The sequence below is a fragment of the Aulonocara stuartgranti genome (genome assembly GCF_965226115.1).
Source record: "Aulonocara stuartgranti genome assembly, chromosome: 1".
NCBI classification, from domain to species: Eukaryota; Metazoa; Chordata; class Actinopteri; order Cichliformes; family Cichlidae; genus Aulonocara; species Aulonocara stuartgranti.
Genome location: NC_138939.1, coordinates 29,875,742 through 29,892,983, shown reverse-complemented (window position 1 = coordinate 29,892,983; position 17,242 = coordinate 29,875,742). Strand labels below are relative to the sequence as shown.

The 17,242-nt window shown below is 38.8% G+C and overlaps 1 protein-coding gene across 1 annotated transcript in view; it reads left to right on the top strand.

The window, feature by feature from the left end:
* The first annotated feature begins 1,902 nt into the window (after positions 1–1,902).
* Positions 1,903–17,242, top strand: part of glceb (glucuronic acid epimerase b) — a 59,291-nt gene continuing 43,951 nt past the window's right edge. The window contains exon 1 of the mRNA XM_082526584.1: positions 1,903–2,105. The gene's annotated coding sequence lies outside the window, so the exon portion shown is untranslated. The remainder of the gene's footprint in view (positions 2,106–17,242) is intronic.

Below are 17,242 nucleotides of genomic sequence, written 5' to 3'. Positions count from 1 at the left end.
AAGGGGCGGAGTGAGCTTTAAAGGAAGACTACAAATTGGTTCATGCCATAACTCAGGACCATGGGGGGGGGGGGGGGGGGAATTGGAGTTCATTATGTTTGGTTTAGTTAGGTTTTGTGTGTTTTACCCCTTCTCCTGTTTTTGTGGGCTGATCAGCCACTATTTAAGTTTCCCCTTTGTCTCGTTAAGTTAGGTCAGTTTTTTTTGAGTTATCAGTTGTGTTGTCAACTTTGAGTGGAGTTTTGTTAGTTTGACCTCTTTTATGGGCCCAAGATTTTGATTCTTTTTGCATGAGGTAACCAATTATGTTTTTTGGGTTAAATAAAAAATCATTTTTTGGACTTTAACCTGTGCCTAAGTTTCCTTCACTGCTCGGTCCATCACAGCACCAGATTGTTGGTTTGGCAAGGATGATATTCATCTTCTGGGAACATGAATATCAGCACAAAGAAAGTCATCAGCCAAGAGAATTCTGCACTATAGACCAACTTAGGGGACACAGCAACTTTGCCTTTGTGAAAAAAGAACACCTCATCAACAAAGGCAAATGCCATTAATTAATTGTGCAGCTTAAAATGTTATAATGCGATGTGATGTGCTGGTTGTGGTTTGCTTACTTTAGATGATCCTGTTCATTGACTTCTAATTCACCAAAACAAAATCATTTCAGTATTCAAACCATAATGAAAGAAAAACATACAGGATCTTTCTACATGTTTTTAAAAAAACAAACAAAAAAACAAAACAGAGCTGACTGAATTTTAAACATATTTTTAGATGAAAGAAGGGCTGAAGATGCTGGCTTGCTAATCTTAAAAGTAAATTTAAAAAAATAGGAAGAATTTAAAATAAAAGAAATCTGGATTCCTCTGAGTCCACTAAACTATTAAGCACCAGTGGACTGGAGAATCTATACCTGATTTTAATGAGCATCCACAACTAGGACAGCTAAAGCTACTGAGACTGCATTAGTGCCCGTTAAGTTAACTGCGGGGATATGCGACACTCACAGAGAAAATGTGAGAATGCTCAGATGTTGTTTTTTTTTCCCCATCAGAGAGTGGTGCAGTCTTGCATCATGCATGTGCTGCACTCTGGGTTCCTTTTGCCTATGATGATTCTTTCTCACGTTGTACTTCATAAGACATGGGATATAGTGAAGATGACTGGATTTCTCATTTATTTAATGCTTTACTGAAATACCCTCATGCAGTCTCTTGTAAAAGATATTAGAGGTCTAAGAAAACTTAAATAATCTCATCTAATGTAACACATCTGAGAATTTCATCAGTGTTTCTTCATTCTAGTCAAAAATACTGCAGTGCATTCTGCCTCCGTCATTTACATTATGTAGAACAGTTGCTTTATAATTCTTGTGTCCTTTCTCTGCATTGCACACACCTTATAGGCAACCTGAGGCTGTTTTAGTTATCAACTGATGCAGTTCTCCACATTTTTCTTGAGGCAGAGGTATGTGCAGATTGTAGCAGTTAAGCTTTTGATTAATGCAGTGTTGCCTTAATAATAATAATCACTTGGTCACTTATGTTCTTGTTTTAGTATTTTATTTCAGGTAGTTTTAAAAAAATGATTTGCCTAATGTTAGTTGCATTAATAATACTAATAATAATGCTAATAATAATAACAATAATAATAATAATAATAATAATAATATGTAAAATGGGTTTCAAGTTAGTTAAAAGGTATATTAACTTTAGAAAAATAAAAATGCTTATTTTATTTTATTTTATTTTATTTTATTTTATTTTATTTGATAGAGAAGCAGACTGTCTCTCAGACTTTCACACAAACCCTAACAAAAACAAACGCTTCGCTCCAGCCGGCTACTGTGATTGGTCCGTAGACACCCCCGAGTTCTCGCCCTATCTCGCGATGCCAAGGATTCTTCCCAGTGAGAAGCAGACGCTGAACTGTATTCAGTCGCTGTTGTGGCTGGGAGGCAGCAGAGTCAGGCAGTATCTTTGGTTGACCGTGATCCAGCCAAAGGTAAAGCAGGAGTCTTTTAAACTGACCGACAAAGCGAAAAGAAGCTACTGACGTGTCTGGCCAAACTCCGACTTTGCACGACACCTTTCATCCTCCAGGTAAGGTTGCTACCTTTATCGTCCTGTTGGCTCCCGCTGTCCAGACACTCATATACAGGGCTAGCTGATATTTTCACAGTTGAGTTTTACACCAGCAAAGCAACATTTAACCCCCCCACCAGTCTTCGCGTCCTCTTCTGTCACATTTTAAGTTATCCTCGTAAAGCACTTTGTCGATAAGTCATGAAGAAAGCCTCCAGCTGGTCGGCGTGTGTTAACGGAACCAGAGTGTGTGTGTGGGGGGGGGGGCAAGCAGCAACTTCAAAGCTCACTGTCGACTCTGTCTCTGGAATGGATATCCCTGTTAGCTTGTATGCTAACGATACATCTGCTTAGTATAAAGTGACTTGGCTTGCTCACTAGCTAGCTGGCTAATTCGCTTGCCAACTCAACACAGTTCTGGGTTACTGTCCTGTCGATGAGGCGGTGGTGAGGTGGCGAGGCGAGGGAGCCATGGCAAGCTTTTTGTGAATGAAACTGACAAACTTAACTTGTTCACCGGTTAGCTAACCTGCAGGCATTGATACTTAAAGCGACAGTTCTGCTCTTGGTTTATAGTACCTTGAATAATTTTAAACCCACAAGTCTTTGCAACAGAATAGCGACTTTTAATGCTAGTACCTCTTAAGGTTCAAAGGAAGGTATCTTTTTGTGCACAAACTTATCTACAGAGATGATTTTACTCCACACATACCTCTAGCTGTGGGTTTGTTGTACACTAAAGATAAAAAACCAGCTATGTGTAAAAAGCCTTTTGAGGAGTAGAGAATAATCAGAGATTGAACTTAAGCAGCCTGAGCTCTCTGCTGTGGTAACTACACAGCTGTTAACTGTGTGCCTTTGTTATGGATCTTCTTTAAATGGCATGGGGTGATTTTAGGGAACTGATATGTTCATGTTGTTGGTTTTTCTACATACTCTTACAAATGTGTTTACTCCAGGCAAGAAAAATTACGAGCCAGATAAAGCTGTCGGAGGAAAGGAAAAAGGTCTGCAGATTATTTGGCCACAGTTTTAAAATGTAACTCTTAAAACATTTCTATATGGGCATTATTTTCATCTGTGCTGATTTTGAGATCATTGTCACCAAATTTATAGGTTTGGCCAGGCTCTACAGGCTCTGCAAAGTACACATTCATTGTAAAACCAAACACACTAACATAAAATAAGCTGTAATATAGCAGTGACCGTGTTATATGTAAGACCCTGGGTGTGCCTGTTTTTCTCCTTGACGTGCTAGTCATGTATCCCGGAATGATGAAGGGGATGGAAGGAGAATCTCTTATATTTTGTTTTTGTATTTTAAATGTTTTTTGTGATTGCCCAGAGGAACGGTTATTCCTGTAATAAATGTCTGGTTGTTCAGGAAAATTTTTAAATAAGTAAATTTTAAGATGCATTTATTTATTAAATGGTGGTTGCATTGTTGCTTAGCATTAAGACTTAGTCTGTTGTGTTTGCATGATATGGTCAAGAAAGGCACATATGCCTGTTGAACTGAGCATGGAATCTGGCATATGCACCAGCTGCCTCTTTAAATGGTGTGCAGACTCTGCCTACATGGTGTACTGCATGTGTTTATGCAAGTGCGTGCCAGTATTCAGGATCTCCTACTAAAAATCTCTGCCCACTTTGGGTGTGTCTCTTCCTTTCTGTTTGATATGATGCCGAGAAAGAGCCAGCCAATACCAGTCTACTCCACTTTGAACAGTTTTCTGCACTCTAAGTGTTAGAATAGGGACTGATGTTTAGTAGACTCAAAAAAGGATGTTTCTGAGAAAATCGTAAGTGAAACAGCAGTTGTCATGTGTGTTTTGTTCATGCCGTACTGCTCTCTGCTCCCGGGTCACTGTGTAGAATTATGAACCAACACTCCAAATATGATCATGGTCAGTCCTGTGTTGACAAAGCAGTTTGAGCTACCTAGGCGTAGACTAAGTGTAAGATCTTTGAAATCATCATTTGGTATTTGGTGATGAGACAGCAGGACATTGTTTTTAAGTATTACAGAGAGAGCTGCAGCGGTTCAGACTGTGTAGGTTATTTATCCCTCCTTGAACTACTGCCGGGAGGTTCTTTTCAGTTGTCACTGGTTATGCCCCTCAAGGCCTACTGGATTAATTGATCACTTAATGCCTAGCATGTCACAGACCTTGACATGCGCTATTGCGTTGAAACAATCAGAATTATTCTCTTCACCTGTGAGATGTCATAATGTTTTAGCTCATGTGTGTTTGACACTGAATTCGTACTACCAGTTGTCACTTGTTAGCAGGGAGTACGACTTTGCAAGCAGTTTAAAGTGAATCCTGGCACAAATAATAGGAGCTGATGGCACATCCATTAAGAATGAATATTAAGGAGACCTACTGTCTTCAGAAATTAATAAAAATGCATATTGATTTGTACATTTTTTTTGTAATTGTTGGAGGAGGGGTAGATAGCTATTTAAAACTCTGTTATTACTGGTCACTTGTGGTTATTCCTCTGAAAGTGAAGGTAACTCTCTAGTATACTCTGCACCCTGTTGTATATTCTCCGTTGTACACAGCAATACTATCATTCCTAAACTAAATCCTGCCAGTATATTTATGGCTCTAGCTTTAGTCTTATTGATCTAGCATGCAGTCATACTGCATATCGATTCATTTGTGTGAAAATGAGGATTTTTCTCTAAAGGAAATTAAAATCCACTTATCTAAATGTTAACCAGACTTATGGCATACAACCTGATTTACATTTAGATCGATGGCCCCTATACTGTGTTTATTCCCATGAGTGTTGTTTGTTTGTTTGAGGTTGTGAACACATCAGAGGACATTTGTGTGGCACGATTTTTCTTTTTTTACACGATAGATTTGCAACTAGGGCTGCGCGATATGACCATAATCTCATATCCCGACATAAGACATTTCTCATCCCGATAACGAGATATATCACAATTCTGGGCAACTAGACTTGTGTGAAATGTTTTCAGCTGGGTGTTGTGTACCTGGAGTTGATTTTTTTCTTATATTTTAGATAGAAGTTGTAATGGCTGTCATTTTCTTTGAGAGTGCTTATTACACGGCGTGCTGGAGGGAAAAGCTTGTTCTAACGTTTGAGTGTAAGGTTTATTTTGAGCACCTGGTGGCTCTTTTTTGCTTCTCATCCATAAACTCTGTCCATACTCTTTCACGTGATTGTTGTGTTTGTGGTAGAACAGGTTGGGGACCGGTTTGCGGCATAGTTTGCATAGCACAGTTTTCTGGTCCGTGTCAGAGTTTTCATAACCAAACCTTGTCCATGCTACAGAGGTAGCTGCTCGTTTGGGAGAAAGGTCCTCGATTTGACTGGTCCTTCTGTTTGGAGCTACCTGGTTCTGCCTCATCATCACTGGCCATACTTTTATACTCTGTTGCTGCATCCACGTGGTGACCATCCAAATGATGAAAAAATATTGCAGTAAACGGTGTATTCTGCAACACTACGAAACAAACAATAGATGTTTTAATTTTGTCATCCGATATATTTTGTCATATCGCACAGCCGTATTTGCAGCTCATGTTCAGTGATGAATGCCCTTACCCATTTTATATGGGTTAAAAATCTTTGAATTTCATACTTTGTTGAAATGTCTACATAGAGGACTTATCTTCTTTTTTTCAGTCAGTAAATGTAAAGTGTGGACGCCACATAAAAATGAGATGCTGGAAATCCATTTAAAAGCATTTGCAGAAGCAGGAAATTCATCATAGTAAAAATTTATCCTTTATGTTGTTGTTGATTTGAGTGCACTTTCAGTTCTGTCAATGAAAATGTTGACATGACACAGATGCAGTGGAAGCCCCTGAAAATGCAAAGTTATAGTTCAAACCTAAACTGAAATACGTTGTGCAGTTATCCAGAAACTTTATCACCTTATTGTGGCAGCTATTCTGTCATCTTTGCCAATTGACATTCATCCCCTTCTAAAGCTTGGGGGCTACGTGGTTCCACTTGGTGCTCTGATTTTACATACAGTAAAGCAGTATTAGTGTTGGTACATTTTCAACAGAAATTAAAGCTTGCTTATTCCGAATTATAGATGTTTTCTACAAAGGCAGTTTTTCCACATGAATTCCGGATAGTGTCAAGAGATTATTCTCAGACACAATCTCATGAATGGAAATTGAGCATTTGGATTACAGTGGTTCTTTGGTGGGGCATCGAGGATGTACAACACATGAATCCCACTGATTCACTGTGAAGTTTTTGGATAGTTGCCTGCACTATTAGGCTCCGTTACACACACTCTGCAATCAGAAGCTGGCAGGGTTAAAAGTGTGTTTAGTGTCCAGTCTGACTGATTCAGACATTTGGGTTCTTATGTACACCTCTGGGTGATATCTGGAAAACTTCAGGGCTGCTGCATATGCGTGAAAACTCATTTAGTGACTAAAGCTGCTTAAACGTTAACGGTGCCTCAGTCTGTGCCAGCCAGCTGGTGGGAGTAAGCAAACAAACAAATGTGAAATGGTGCCAATTAATAGAAAAGAAGTAGTTTGTATATTGTTGTTTAAAAGCCAGCGAGGGTGTATAGAAATGTGCCTACATGGTTAAAGAAATAAAACCATATTCCGTGGAGCGTGAATTCATACTATTTTTGAGCTGTGGCAGATTGCAGTAACGCTGGCAGAAACTGCCAATGTGCTGATTACAGTCAGCCAATCAGAACAGAGAGCTGATTTAAAAAAAAATCCTATAGAAGACAGGAGATGGTGTATATACTAATATTTGTGCAAATATGTGATCACTGTGAATGAAATTTACAATGTAATTATTTAACCCTTTATGACCTACCATAGAACCAAGTCCGCCAGAGCTTACTTTATATTTTTACATGCTGTGGAGCCATTTTTGGGAGCATTTCAAGTTGCTATACATCAATACAACCATTATAGCCCAAATTTTAATAATATGTATGCATTAAGTCCATAGTAACTACATAAATTGCAAAAAGTGCAATAAACTACAAAAGAAAACTACGTTTTTTTTTGTTAACATATATTTCTACTTAGAGAAATTTAAGAGGTTTATCTCTCAAAACTTTAAATACAAAAAAGTTGCAAAAAATAGTTTACAACAACAGGAAATTTATTTTGAGTGTCTTCATGGTTTTATTTTTGAGATACACCAATTTTTATATACTGCAGAAAAATCGAAAAACAATCCTATAATGCAAATTTGCAGAGAAAACAGCACGTGCATCAAAATAAACTATTTAAAGCAGTGCAATTTGAGTTCTAAGCATCCTAGAAACTATTCAGAAAAGTATAGAGTCAAACATGACTTATAAAAACACCAGTAAAGGCTTATAAGGCCTACAAGTAAAAAATTATATTTTCCGCGAAAATGACGTCACTTCCGGTTTTGTGGAGGTAATGGCGGACATGCGATAGTTCGCACTGACGTCTATTTCAATGTAGGAAGTGTTCCGAACAACTGATCGGATCGGCAAAGCCCGTTTCTGGAATATGTTTTTGTTCCTGCAAGCGCTTTTTATGCAATTTTTGCAAAGCTTTATGTGGAAGAAAACCGTGACCTAGGACAAGCTGATGGCATAAGATGTAAGTACAACTCATCTGGTTTCATATGCAAAAAAATTATTGCGCTAGCTTATGTGGTTCTGGTTCTACCGGGATTTAAATATAGTTACGCAAAACAGAGCGTGCCTGCTCCAACCGGCTTTAAAGGGTTAAAATCCATGAAGCACTTTCAAAATAATCCTTTAGTCGCTTGTGTTGATCAGACAGCTTTACCTGGCTGACTTGGATGCATTATTGCTTTTTCTTGATGTGACGCAAAATGCACCTTCTCATAAGTCACTCCTCCAGCATGATTGTGTTTTATCCACTTTTCCACTAAAATATTCAGATATGCATGCACCCTCTGATCTCTTAGCATGTTTGCATTTTCTCCAGTTTCTGGTGTCCTCTGACAGAGCCTACTCACCCAGCCCACAGAACACCAGAGCTGTTGTTCATATGCTAATCTACTGCACTTGCAACAAATTCTTTCTGAACTCTTTGTTGAACCCACATTCCACCATTTAGTCCCTTGTCTCCAGTAAATATTAAACACAGTGTCCCGTCTAGGGCTATCTGCTGAATTCGGTACCCTGCAATTTTATGTCATTGTGCTTTGATTTATTGTTGACGTCTGTCCTTCCACAGCCATTTCGATCTCTTCTCTGATGAGTGCCCTTAATCAGCACATTTTACCACACTGCCTGGAACTGTCAAGTGTCCTTGTGGCTGAAGTAGAAAAGTGCAGAAAGCTGTTAAATGATAACAATGTTTTACACTGAACTCTACTCATTTGTCATTCTTTTTTTTTTGTGGTAGGGGTTTCACAGAGAGGGAGTAAAGTGGAAACCAGATATCTATGATGCTTATTATGCTTAAAATTGAGACCAATCTGAGACTACTTGTGTTCGATCTATCTGCTGTTTGTATTTTGCTGTTGCATGTAAATAAATAAAATTCCACATTATTTTACTAGTTCAAGTCCAGGCATGTCTATCTCTACGAAAGACGACAGCAGCTAAGATCTAAAGGCTGGGTAGTATCTCCCAGAACTTGTTATTAGGACATGTGGTCCAGCCTCATTGAAAATCAAGTGTTTATAGATGTGAGTCATACAGAAGGGGGAGGGTTGTGGAGATTAGATATTGTTCAAAAACAGCCGTGATGGTGGGCATTTCCAGGCAGTTGCTCTAGAGAAACATGTGTGTGATATGTGCCGGTGTGGTGAGTGAGGAAAGAGGGCTGGATTCAAAGGTCCAAGCAGCTTTTTCTTCATCTCCACTCCAAAATTTCTAGTTTCTGTCAAATTTCTTTCTTTATTTTAACAGAGCGCTGATTTTTATTTATTTTTTTAACACAAAGCATAATTTATTAGTCTTTGCACACAATATCAAGTTAAAACTAAAACTGGGGGTTATCTTTCAATTTACACACAGTAAAAAACTTGAGCTGTCACTTGAGAAGGCATCATGGTGGAAACAAAAGAAATCAGTTTAGACTTGAGAAAAAACAATTGTTGATGCTCACGAAGCAGGAGATAGATATACAAAGTTATCACATCATTTCAAAATGTCAAGAACTGGAGAGATAGAAGTATCCTCAAGAAATTCAAATTAAGCCACACAGTACAGAACAAGCCTGGCTGAGGTATGAAAGGAATGATTTCAAATACTCTGGAGAGAAAACTAATGAGAGATGTGTCTAAAGAGACCAGAACAACTGCCAAGACGTGAGTGAAAGACTTCGGCAAACAGGAGTTGTAGTCTCAAAGAAGACGGTTACAAAAAATCCTACAAAGGAATGTACTGTGAGGTTGCATACCAAGAAAAACTCTACTTCTGCAAGAAGAGACACCTTCAACCCTGAATGAAGTATACTGAGGGCAACCTGGAGAAAGATTATGCATACTGGAAGCTCATCCTTTGGTCAGATGAGATGCTACTAGAGCTGTTTTCCCAAAGAAAGGCTGCTTATGTTTGAAGGGGAAAAAAGGGAGCGGTGCACTATCCAAAGAACATCGGCCCCAAAGTAAAACATGGTGGAGGGAGTATTATGATATGGAGGTGCTTCAGTGCATCTGGAACTGGGAATCTCGTCAAGGTGAAAGGAATAAATCAATAAAGAAGGATAATATCCTTCTTTATTGTGTGAGATTTTGAAAGAGAACCACAAATAGTAACAAAACTGGGTCTGTGTTGTTACTTTGTCTTCCAACACGACATAAACCCCAAACATGTGTCAGCCCTGGTCAAGAACTACGTCAAGAAGACCAAAGGAAATGTTATTGACTAGACTGTCAAAACCCTTATTTGAATCCCATTAAAAATCTTTGAGGTGAACTATAGACTAAGGTCCATGCCAGACCATCGAATCCGGAGGAGCTAGAGATTTGAATGGGCAGCAAATGCTCATGAGACGTGTGTAGGACTTGTTAAAAACTACAATAGATGACTGCAGGCTGTTATCCAGCAACAAGGATACGCGAATGACTGTTAGCATCAGCTTATGAGTTTGACTCTGGTAGTTTTTGGTTTTTGTGAAATTTTGTTTCTCTGCGCAAAATAGTGTAAGCAAAATAAAACTTAAGATGTTAGGAAAACTCTGTTAAAATTCCTTGCTCTGCTTAACAGCAATAATTCAGTTCTCTGTAGCATGTGTGGTGTTAAGGTGATATTTTTCCATCAAATATGCAGCTCACGCAGACCACACATCCATGTAATATTTAGGTGTTTAACTGTATAACAGTCATCAACCTGACTATTTAGAGCTGGTTGTGTGGCATTTCTTCAAAAATCTCTGCTGTCTGAGCAACATTTGATTTCAGACTTCCACACAAGTCCTCCCTACAGCATGGCAAGGCATTGTAATTTTTTGTTCTTTTGGCTTGATTATAGCAACAGTCAGTGTGATGAGTCACTCTTACACGTTTCTCATGGTTTCTGTCAGAAACACAAGTGATGGGGAAAGCCAGCGCAGATGGGGAAATATTTGCCACATGTATAAAAGACTTCTTATGCTTATGGCAACTATCATTGTTAGCATAGCCTCTAGTGAAGTGCAGCCACACTTTGAACATTTAATTCTCTATAATTGCCAGTAAAATCAGTGTTTGTGCAGTGCTTTTTTTTTCTTTTTTTTTTTTTCTTTTGCAAATTAAAAACTGAGTTGGTGAGATAACTTGTCTCCAGAACAGTCCTGTCTTTTAAGCCTAGCAACTTAAAAAATTTAAGTATTTATAGCATGCTTCTGTGGTGTTTATTGACCATTCAAAGCACTTCACATCTCAAGCCATATTCACCCATTCACATAGCACTTTATTCTGTGCATACAGGTTCTACCCACACACCACTGGATATATCTACAGCAGTTGCTGGGGCTCGAACCGCTGACCTTCCTGATTAGTGTATGACCCCCTTTAAATACTGAGCCACAGCCACCCACTAACATATGAGCCTTGTGTAGTTGTGATCTACATGTCTATCTGTTAAGGTAACTGCATGGAGTTTTGACTCAGACTATAGTTGTTTCAAAAAACATAAATTGCTGAAAAAGTCATGGAAATTTGCATTTAAGTAGTATAAGTGATTATATATTTATATATTTTTATACTAGTCATAACTTTTTGTGGAGATTAATTGTTTGTCTTGACATTAAGTAGTCTTGTGTGTCAGACTTCAATGTGAGTTGTAGCCCGAGATGTGGACCATGGAAATGCAGATTTAAAAATGTCTGGCTTCATGGGTATGGATTGATTCCAGGATAGACAATTGGTAAATTGTGGAAGTAAAAAGGTTTGACATATCAAATATGGCCAGCTAGCCATGATCAAGAAGCCTTTCCCATATTGCAGCTCTGCACAGACAGACTCTCGTCTTCATCACTAGCCGTGTTTTCTTGCCATCTGCCATCAGGTGCTATGTCCAGAAACAGAAATAATTAGCTACCTTTAGTGACTTTGGTCACTAAAGGTAGCTAATTACCGGTAGTATAGGTTAGGTTAGGCCTGCACAGTTAATCACATTTTAATCTTGGTCATGGTTTTGGTTTCCCAGTTAAATGAACATGATCATGTGATACTAAAAATGCAGGCTCCACCAGTCGAACACAAGGCAAAAGGAAATCAAGTGGTCCCACCTGACTGCGTGTCTGCATATCCATACCTAGCTGTTACTTGCATCATGCATCTTTAAGTTCCACAGACTTCTCTGGAAGAGTAACACTACAATAAAAGACACATTTATGGAACAAAATTCATTTTTGGCACAGCACAAGGTGAACAGATCGTTTCATGACGTTCGATCTGTTGTTTGGAAATGCATTAGACGTAGCACAAGGTATGTTAACCAGGAGTAAATCGTATGCAAAGAGTGCTGTAGAGCTGTGTCCTCGCTGCAAAGAAGCATAAATAACTCATCATCCACAAAAAAAACCACACTTCAAACTGTAATATAATTAATTCATGAAGTCCAAGAAAAACAATGGAATGATTGCTAAGATGAATTGTCCCAACATTTCATATCCACATTGAGCTCACGCAAAGATGCACTGAAATCACCAAAACAGACACATTTCATTTGGCCAAAGATGTGTTTTCACTAAACTTAAAGAGCTTCAGGAAGACTGTCAGCGTACTAAACAAAAGGGGGTCGTCATCTTGTACTGTTTCTGTTCCAGAGTGGAAATACCTGTGCCGTATGTAAAACAACGCACAGGAAACGGAGAGGGGTGTCATGGCTGTTGAGTACTTTGCTGCCAGTGTTATTCAGATCCTTCATTCATGCACAATAAATGGAGGAAATGAAGAATTTGCATTTTGCTTTTAGGAGATGCGCTTGGGTCAAGATTATTTTATAAAGATGAAATTACAGGAATGTAACATAGTGTAAAGGGGAAAGTGGTGCCCTGTTGATTTAAATTTGTTTTTCTTTTTAATTATATTTTATTTTGATGCAGAGATTTGTACAAATGTGAAAGTAGAGTTCTGTGTGAGTGCAATAAAAAAATATATTTTTTAATTTAAAATCAGTTAATCACAATTGTGACAGATTATCATGATCTCTGTATTGATCAAAATTATAATAATTTTAGCCATAATCAGTTTAATCAGCTTACTATGATGATTGTGATCTAAACTTGTATGGCATTAATGGAGGAAAAAAGTCATGCTCAGTGGAGCTGCAATACCAGGATTCACCAAGATAGCAGGATTAAATAAAGAGCTCGATTTTAATCTAAGGAGCTAGAAATATAAATGTGTATAATGAATGTGGACCATGATTTCTACCCTGAAAAGGGAGAAGAGGGTCGTTTTATTTGCTGACATTTACAGATACTTCAGAATGTGTTGTCAGGAAATCTTGCATGCTATGACATAGTTAAAGAATAGTCATGAAACTGTGCTGTTAAAGTGTGTAAGAACTGTGTAGTAAGCTCACCATCATTACCTTCATAGAAAAGGCTTTAAAGCTGAGGTTTATATGCAGTCAGAATAATGGCAAGGAGCACATGTCTAAAAGGGTCTTTCCTGCTGCTCTAGCTACTATCTCCCGCTGGGATTTTTGTCTCCAATGCAAGCAAAGCTGGGTTTTCCCACAGTGTTTAATAATGGGCTAACACACAAAGGTCTTCTCTGTGCTGGATGCATGGTTGATGCTTCCAAAACTCTAATCCCTAACGTGTAAAATCTACCCTCGTCACTGGGATCCAATCCTCTGATAAGCGGCTGACTGATGATTGCACGCTGGAAGGTGGAGGATCATTTGTCTCTTTTGTGCAGTTCATGTTTGGGTATTCAGCGCAATAAAGTTGAAAGAAAGCCCCCCTGATTATATGATTGTATGTAATAATCTCCAATTTTCAGATCAGCACAGTCAGATTAAGCAATCAGTCACAAATTCTTGCAGTGATCAGGCCAAGAGACTCGGCAGGCTGCACAGTGGACCCCTACCTGTCATAGTTTACTGTTGCGGAAGTGCCAGGGACTGATCTCCACCTGACAGCACTGAGATTCATCCTTTTACTGCTTTGCCATAGTTACACTTGAGCAGTGAAGCCACTTGGTGCTCTCTGTCCCTCTGGATCAGTGCTCTGAGATGAGTTTGTTGAACCTTGTTAGAAAAGGCAAGCCATTTGGGCGTGCAAGTTTTTTGGTGTAACGCCTTGTTGCAAATTCTGTAAATTATGTTAAACTGTTTTGTTTTTAATTGCTTGCACCTTTACAATGACAGTTTCTGTGAGTCTTCAGCATTCATGTTTATGTTTTTGTAGCCTTTGCTCTTTGTTCGTTTTAACAGTGGGTTGAGGGGGTTGGGTTGGCCCAGTCTCTCTGTGGGACACCGCTGTTGCTTTGCCCTGTGACCTCCACAGTACACCCAACCATAGCCTGCTTCAAAGGCAACACGCAGACAGCTTATATTTGCATTCTTTGGAGCCGTAACCCTCCCTTGGGCACTTTCTGCTCTATCCCTCCGTCCCACCAAGTACCACCCTGCAGAGCTAAAGAAAGTGGGCCTGAAAAAGAGACACAGTCTGGTCATCTTCTGCACTTTACTTTTGAACTGTCTAACATTAATTTAGCATTATAGATGCAGATCGGATTAAAAGATGGTGGGTTCAATCAGGCTTTCCAAGGAATTGTAACACTCTACAGGGAGCGAGTTGCTCTGGTTGGCTGGCTCATGATCCTGTGTGGTGTGCTTGTGCCTTCGCCTTCTGTCCCATCTTTTATCAATACTCAAACCAAACAACCCACTGCCCACCACTTTTTTTTTTATAGTCATGAGTTAATCACACATTTAAACTAGCAATGTAGCATTGTTCTTGTCTCTTGCCTTACTCCAAGTGCCTTTCCAGTGGCACTGCATAGCAATGCCATTGTGTTGTGTCTCAGCTTGTGTTTTGAGCAGTAAAAGTTAACAATGTCTTTTGTTTTATACTAACAGTCCAAATGCTTCTCACTTCACTTTTACTCACTACAGCCATTCACTTGTTCAAATAATTGTAATGAAACCGAGGTTAAAAAAAACCAAACAGAGAAAAAATAACTTGGCACGAGCTGCACAAACAGCATGTTTGTCGAGGCTGCCCTGGGCTGGTGGTATTTGTGCCAGGGCAGTGTGTGTGTGCTTTTCAAAATCCCCTTTCTTTATAACTTTGTGTTAATTGTGCACTCAGTCATACAGAGTTTGAATGGCCCATTCTTTTACCTTATTTTGTTATAAAAGAAATGCACAAGCTTGAGGAAAATGGCTTGAATAATAATTGGCAACACGTAAAGCAGTGATTCACTTGGCTCTTGCTCAAGAAGCATCTGCAGGAAGTGTTGTTTGTGTTAGTATTTGATTGATATTGAGAGTTGAACATACTTGACTTGTTTAAGGTCTGCTATTTATGCGCAGAAAACTGATAAACTGCAACAAGTTTGAGACATTTTTCAAGCAAAAATGCCAAATGTTTCCTAGTAGTAAACTAAATATATTAGCATTTTATTTTTTAATAATGAAAGTGGTTAAGTAGTTTAATATTCTCGAGTAATTTATTCTTCTTTTTTAAAGGATTTTTATGGACAGAGTGAATGACCTCACAGTCAAGTTCTTGCGCTGTCTCTTGTAGTAACAAGCAAAAGTCTGTGTAGCATTACACTGGCTCTTATCAAAGCAGGTGCAAGAATAATTTAAGGCTACAATTGTATTTGTGAGAAATTCTTTTCCATCCAGCTCGATAATTGAAGGGCTCAGTGCATGAAGCGTGAGTAGTGAAATTTCCCTGGGCTACCATTTTGCATTCACTCTCATAAGAGCTATCCACTCTAACTACCCAATGTGGATAAAGAATGTCTTAGTTAATTGTTTTAATAGCCATCTTTACAACTCGACACCCTCCAATATTGCAAAACTGGGAGACTCAAAAGCTGTCTCATCTTCCCCGAGCAAAATTAGCCTTCCGTGACCTTCCTTCGCTATGCCCCTGTGACGTTCACGCTTGATTAGGCCTGCAAATGAAGTTTTCCTTCTTTTAGGGCAGGAAGCACGACCTTGGGCCGAGAGACCTGTTAAGTCTTTATTGGATTGGCTGGACATACTAAGCTCAGAAGACGTCTCAGAAGAATTTAGTTGGACCTGCTTCATCAGCGCTTGTTTCATATTTTCATGGCTCTTTTGGAGCCTCATGTCTGAACACATGGTAGCAGGTAGCAGCCAAATACTTCAGATCAAGACTCAGTACTTAAGATCATAAGACCCCCAATTAGTCAAATTCCAAACTACTGATCTACCAGTTTTGCTGTGTTTTTAAATGTGAGCAGTCACTGAAGATATTTTTGATATGAGAACTAAAGTAGTTAAATGAAATGCCATTAATGTTTTTTATTTGAAATGCCAGTCACAAATTCTTCACTTAAAAAAAAACGAAACATGTATTCCAGCTTTCTGCAATTATATGCATGTACTAGAGATGGACCAATCCGATATTACGTATCGGTATCGGTCCGATACTGACGTATATTACTGGATCGGATATTGGCGAGAAATAAAAATTGTAATCTGATCCATTAAATATCAAAAAAGCACCTCACAAAATTTGCGACATGGCGTAAATCGGTTCATAACCGTAGCACGTCGGAGCAGTGTGGTCACGTGATAGAGCGGCTGTGTGTATTTGTAGCCTCGCTACCAAACTAGCATTTCATCTCTGAGGAAGTGATCCCAGAGAGAAGTAAAGCAAGTGTGTAAGTTCATCTCTGAATGTTTGTAAAGCATTCCAGCGTTAAGCTTAACAACCGATATATGGAGCGACTGCCTCTTCTCTCCCTCTCCAGCTGCTACTTCAATCGTGAAACTGATTAATGATCAGCTGATCGGCTTTTCTGTCGCCAGTCCGTCTCTCTTGTTCGTTCATCGCCCACTTCGCGCCAGAAAGAGGAAACCAGCGGCTGAACAACAGCAGCACGTTTAACCTTGATAAGCTGTTGTTAGAATTTATTTAATATTACTTTCTACACCAGGATCCTTTTCTACGTAGCTGACGCTGGTAACTGTGCAGGGGCGGATCTAGCAAAGTTTAACCAGGGGGGCCGATAGGGCATTAACAGGGAAAAGGGGGGCACAAAGACATACACTTCTTTCTTATTCTCATTTAAAATGTCGAGCTTTTAATAAATAATTATCTGAATCTTACACCCAAAGTTTTAATCTTATGTAAAATATATAGAAGTCCATTACTGTATATAGTAACTGTTAAGTCTAATATACCCTAGTAAGCTATACTACTTTTTCCTTTGGGAAGATACCATCTGTGCAGTCTGCAATTCTGTTGAAGAAAGATGTTGAATCTATTTAATTATTCTTGAAAAAGAATTTATTTCTGTGCATTTTTTTTCCACACTGCATCAAATTAAAGTTGATTATGTCGATTAAGCATCATGAGGTGAGGGGTGGTTCCCTATTTTTTTTTTTTTTTTTTTTTTTGCTTGGAGTTTACAACCCTATTAGTTAGGTTGCTTAATATTTCTGCTAAGTACTCTTTAAAATACCAGAATAGGGAGGATGGAGTAGGTTTAAGTTATTAGATTGATCAGTATTGCTGAACTATGAA